The 6,000-nt window shown below is 50.9% G+C and overlaps 1 long non-coding RNA gene across 1 annotated transcript; it reads left to right on the top strand.

Moving 5' to 3' along the window:
* Window positions 1-3,579: 3,579 nt before the first annotated feature.
* Window positions 3,580-4,989, top strand: LOC132473759 (uncharacterized). Its single transcript, XR_009529468.1, has 2 exons — window positions 3,580-4,063; window positions 4,450-4,989. It is a non-coding gene; the product is annotated as an uncharacterized LOC132473759 (long non-coding RNA).
* Window positions 4,990-6,000: the final 1,011 nt, after the last annotated feature.

Below are 6,000 nucleotides of genomic sequence, written 5' to 3' on the forward strand. Positions count from 1 at the left end.
ACCGCCAGGGCCGAAGTGGGATGTCTACCGGAGCGTCTCAGCACGGCTTCCTTTACGATCCTGCGGCGGGAGGCGGAGGTCTCCGTACGCGGTTCAGAGCGTAGGGTTGGACCCACATCTGTGTGACAGGTCTCCCCTGCACTGTTTGGCACCTGTGGCTGTAGAGTAGAGGCATCGACTGGTGGAGCAGGAGTGTCGCCTGGGAGGGCCGCGTAGTGGTTGGAGAGGCTCAGGCGAGGAGGTGAGGCCGTGATCGGGCCTCTCTTTCGCCCTCGGATGACCACTTCTGTCCATGAGGGATGATGGTCGGGAGTGGAGTAGGAGGAAGGTCGAGGAAGTAGTGAAGTTACTTTTCAAATGCAGTAACTAGTAAAGTAATCTCATTACAATTTACAGGAGTAACTAGTAATAAGGGACGAATTACTTTTTTTAGTAACTTTTTTCAGTGCTCGAGTAACTACCCCAACACTGAGTGTAGTCATCAACATGATTGTATCCAGCAGGTTAGTTTGCATAAGAAAGTCAATTCTTTAGGTTGTTTTACATTGTAAATGTAGGTTGTGTATAGGCCAAACATTAGTGTGGGTAAAATAATTGCAAATGTCAAGTCCTATTTCTCTTCTATCATTGCTAACTTTCTTTACATCATCCAATCATTTTTATTATTTTTCTTAAAGAGGACCTACTATGATTTTTCGACTTTTACGACCTTTAAACGTTGTTATAATGATTGATAGTCATGTATAACCATACCAAAGTGTCAAATAATGACGTACATGCATTTCGACGTATTCCCTGCTGACAGTCTGGGGTGGCGGTGCAGAGCGCTAAACACTCGGGACAACGTTTGCGATTCAGTTGTTCACATTTCCGGGAAATCATCTACGTAGATGTACTCCTGCCGTGCCCCCATATGCCTGGTCAAACTGCCCGCTGTGGCAACCCGCTCCTTAAATGAGCCGGGTTACCGGTACAAACGACGCGTTTGGTGAAGGTTAAAGCCATTGCGGGCATTTATTCACAAACACTTCAATCAACCAGGGTTCTCACGGTCTCTAGGGCCTCCGTGGGCCTCTAGCTGCACGAGGACCCGAGCGCTTCCTTCTTCCTCCCGTGCTGTGCCGTGCTGTCCAAGTGTCAGCCCTTTTATATCTCCTCTGCCACCGGCCAGGTGTCCCCCAATCACCCTGATTGGGGTGCCGAAAGGGCTGCTCTCTCTCGCCGGCTGGTGGGTGGGGGTGGTACACCCCGTCCTCTACGGTACCCCGGGCCCGTCCAGGCCGAGGACCACGTGGCGGGATGCCACACTCCTCCACCCTTTGTCCAAGCCCCCGGTAGCCGAGGGACCCGCCCAGGATGGTATCTCGCCGGGGCCGGGTGTCTCCTGCGGCGCCGGCTGCGTCGTCTCCGGCAGCGTCGTCTCCGGCAGCGTCGTCTCCGGCAGCTTCGTCTCCGGCAGCGTCGTCTCCGGCAGCGTCGTCTCCGGCTACCTCGTCTCCCGCCGCCTCGTCTCCCGCCGCCTCGTCTCCCGCCGCCTCGTCTCCCGCTGCGCCGGCGGCGGCTGCCTCTCCTGCCGCGGCGGCGACCGCATCTCTCCTGCCCCGGGACTCTAGTGCCGGGTCCCAAAGCCGGCGAAATATCGGGCAATCCCTCCCGATTAGGAGCGGCACGGGGAGGTTGGGTACAATCCCCGCCCGTGCCGTAAACACCCCTTGTGGTGTCCGTACGACCACATGGCAGGTCTTATAGGACCGTATGTCCCCGTGCACGCAGGCCACCTCGATGGGTTTCCCCTCCCTCCCTCCCACCAAGTCGGGGCGGAGGAGGGTGACCACGCTGCCGGTGTCCACCATGGCCTGCGTGTCCTGGTTCATAACCCTCGCCGGGATGGTCGGACTACCAGATGTCCCCTGCGCCCAGCAGGTCGCCAGCATACAGGGCCGACCCGTCCGCACGTCCGCGCCGGCCGGCGGCGCAGCCCCGTCCCGGCCTTGCGCTGCGGCCTTCTCTCCCGCGGCGGCGGCGGCGTCCCTTGCGGCAGCGGCGGCGTCCCTGGCGGCGGCTGCGGCGTCCCTGGCGGCGGCGGCGGCGTCCCTGGCGGCGGCGGCGGCGTCCCTGGCGGCGGCGGCGGCGTCCCTGGCGGCGGCGGCGGCGTCCCTGGCTGCGGCGGCGGCGTCCCTGGCGGCGGCGGCGGCGTCCCTGGCTGCGGCGGCGGCGTCTCTCGCGGCGGGTCGTAGTGGGATCTTCGTGCCCGCATCCTCCACCATATGTGGCAACCCGCTCCTTAAATGAGCCGGGTTACCGGTACAAACGACGCGTTTGGTGAAGGTTAAAGCCATTGCGGGCATTTATTCACAAACACTTCAATCAACCAGGGTTCTCACGGTCTCTAGGGCCTCCGTGGGCCTCTAGCTGCACGAGGACCCGAGCGCTTCCTTCTTCCTCCCGTGCTGTGCCGTGCTGTCCAAGTGTCAGCCCTTTTATATCTCCTCTGCCACCGGCCAGGTGTCCCCCAATCACCCTGATTGGGGTGCCGAAAGGGCTGCTCTCTCTCGCCGGCTGGTGGGTGGGGGTGGTACACCCCGTCCTCTACGGTACCCCGGGCCCGTCCAGGCCGAGGACCACGTGGCGGGATGCCACACCGCGCGCGCACGGAGTTGGGTTGGCAGGAGGGGGGCGAGGGGGCGGAGAAGGACGAAACCGAGCGTTGACAGAGAATGCTGAAAGCGCCCAGATGAGAGGAAGAGTTTCCCGAAAATCGACATAGTTTTTTGTGTATGGTTTAACATGACTTTCAATCATTATAACAACGTTTATAGGTCATAAAAGTCGAAAAAGCATAATAGGTCCCCTTTAAGTCACTCCAGAGTAGAGCTGGGACGACTAGTCGACGTAGTCGCCATAATCGACTTCAAAAATTCGTCGACATGAATAATTTGCGTCGACGCGTCGCCTCCCCCCAACCCCCCCCCCCCCCCCACTCTCACTCCAGTCGTGGCGGTAAATATGCACCAGAACGCTAGTCGCCAAACGTTTAAATTCATAACAATGGCGGCGGCAAGCAGTAGCGGGAGCACAGAGGCTGGTGGTATAAAACTCGGCCAAAAGCCGAGCTCCGAGGGTTTGTTTACCAGCGTTGCTATGGTGACCGGTCTTGCGTGTTCCAACGGTTTATTAGGTATCTAATAAGCTGTCTAATCACTTCATTCACTGCCTCTTCCGTGGTCATTACAATATTATGAATAGACTTTGTCGGGTTCGGATTTTATACTCTGGTGAAAAGAGAACTTTTGTCATGTTATGTCGTTCTAGTCTAGCTGTTGACTGTCGAAATTCCACGATCTAGCAACCAGTTCTAAGTACTAAGAGAACTTTTGTCATGTTATGTAGTTCTAGTCTAGCAGTAGACTGTCGAAATTCCACGATCTATCAACAAGTTCTAAGTAGTAAACACACACTACAAGTTGACAATTTAAATTACATAAATCCTTTTTCGAAGTTGGGTCTCTGAGGTGGCAGTGCATTATTTTTTCAGTTTGCACAATGAGAGAGGGAGTATTTTTATATTTGGTATATTCCTCCTGATAGGCCTATCTCACAACTTCCTGGTTCGGCGTTCGATTTTGCCTTCACCGGGTAAAGTGACTTCCGGTCGCGTAGTCCATGATATTTGACAATGGCGCAGTCAAAAAACAAAAGCTTCTGTTGTCTACCTCTATGCGCCAATTCAAAACAAAAACAACCGTATTTACATTTCCACGACTTCCCAAATAATACCCAATACAGCAGTGGCGATCAGACGGAATGAAGGAGTTAATTTCGTAATTCAGAAGGGGAGTACACTGGTCTGTAGTCGGCATTTCTCAGCGGCTGATTATGACGACGGGAGTGCTACGCTGAATACTGGAGCTGTTCCTAGTCGTTTTGACTGGAACAGCTACACCACAGCCCCGAAAAAAACACCCGGTGCGGGTGTCAGCTCGAAAAGCTGAAGGAGAGGACAAAACACAAACGGACCGGAGAGGTACCGGGGAACATGACTACGCGACACGCCCCCCTGCCGGTAAGTAGATGTGTGCTAACTAGCTGTTATGTCTGTTATTTCTGTTCAACACTTGTTGGGCTATTGTATAATTTTGCCAAACATGGCATGGTTAACGTTAAAACATTCAATCAACATCAGACGCACTGTTAAACTGGGGTTACATATTAATTCAGATTCAGCTTTATTGGCCAGGTTTGCGAACAAACGAGGACTTTGGTTTATACTCTATGTACAACACTCAACCTATAGTTAATACATAAAAAAGAAAAACAGAAAACAGTACAAATAAATTTAATAATAATAAATATCAATAAACTTAAGTATACAGAATAACAATACAATAAAAAGAAAGGGTGAATACGAATGAATGGTAATGAAGACTGATTTGTCTTCTTTTTTTGTAGGTGCACTGGATGATGCCCTGGAGTATATTGCTGAGCTGGAGGCAAGGCTGCAAGAAATGTCCATGGGGCCACAAACTGTCCTCAACAGATTTTGTGTGTCTGATCAGACCATGACATATTATACTCGGTTTCCATCTCAAGAAGTGTTTCAAGTGTTTTGGGAGTCTGTTTTGCCCCTCAACACAATATATTCTTTATTGGAGCAAAGCACAGAGGATTGGACAAGAGGCGATTCCAACACCAAGCCCTTCAAGGAAGATTCCAGCCATTGATGAGTTTTTCATCTACTGTTGTAGAGTAGCAACTGGCCTTAAAGAACAAGTCATTGCTGACATCTTCCAGGTCAGCACAGCTGAGATGGTACCAACTCCAAGCTGGATATTCCCTCTAGGATGTGGGACATCAAAGGGCGAAACGTCAAATAAAAATGTGACTGTTTTTTTTTATATTGTAGTGATAACAGATGTATTCTAATATGCATCTTTTCATAATGAGCAAGTTTAACAGAGTGCAAATTGCAAAACAAATGTCTTACCAGCATACGCTCTGTAGAGTGTGGACTTGACTCCAGTCTTCCCCACCGACTTGGGTTTCTTCACCACCAGGTCACTCACAGCCTCTGGATGGATTCCCTGAGGCGAACAACAATACAGGAAATGCTCATATACTCTAGACAAATACTGAAGTGTATGATTTGAACAGAGGACACAACAGCACACGTGGGTTCGAGGTCGATGCCACATCTGTGGTTGACTGGTACAGGCCAGGGAAGGTGGAACCACATCAAGGCCCAGCTGCACATAATGCGCTGTCTGGAACAGCAGAGCGGTTATATGGCTACAGAAGCCTTTGCCCGCAGCAAAGCTACAGCTCTGAGAGACCCAGTTGTCCAACAGCCTCCAGGGTGATCTGTGAACACCATAAGAATTGAGTTACTGAACTTAGTAGGTAGGACCTTGATATAAGGCCATTGGAAACTTCCGTGCAAAACTCTTGGGCCACCATTACATCTGTTGTTTTAGCAATGTTATAACATGAACTAGATGTTTGTCCTTTTAATGCACTCAACAAATTTCCTTTATTTACGGCTTGTGCCTTAATGAAGAGGAAGAAAAATACATAGGTCTGTACAGCCACAACATTGCAGCAAGCTAGGTGGGCCAAGTCTTAAGCACGCTACTGTTTGTAAGAAAGAACAATGAAAATGATCTGAACTTCAGAAGAAGAGGAAAACTGCAACTGCAGTTGTTAGTCCAGACAGACTATCAAAACTAACAGACTTGGGCCAACGGGCCCTAACTCAGCAGAAACATGTAGTATGTGGGGCTCCTCATTCCTCCTCATCGAGCGGTTGCATCTACCTCTCACTACCACCTTTCCATCAACTATATTTGACACTATACACACACTACATAATGTCAATAATATGTCGCTGATCGGAAGAAAACTGGTCAGCAAATAACTAGCTGAACCTATCCTTGGCTAAACTAATGCTAAAATGCTAACGCTACACACGGAGACTTCATAGCCACCATGGCTAATTATATTCAT

The sequence above is a fragment of the Gadus macrocephalus genome, chromosome 15 (genome assembly GCF_031168955.1).
Source record: "Gadus macrocephalus chromosome 15, ASM3116895v1".
NCBI lineage: Eukaryota > Metazoa > Chordata > Actinopteri > Gadiformes > Gadidae > Gadus > Gadus macrocephalus.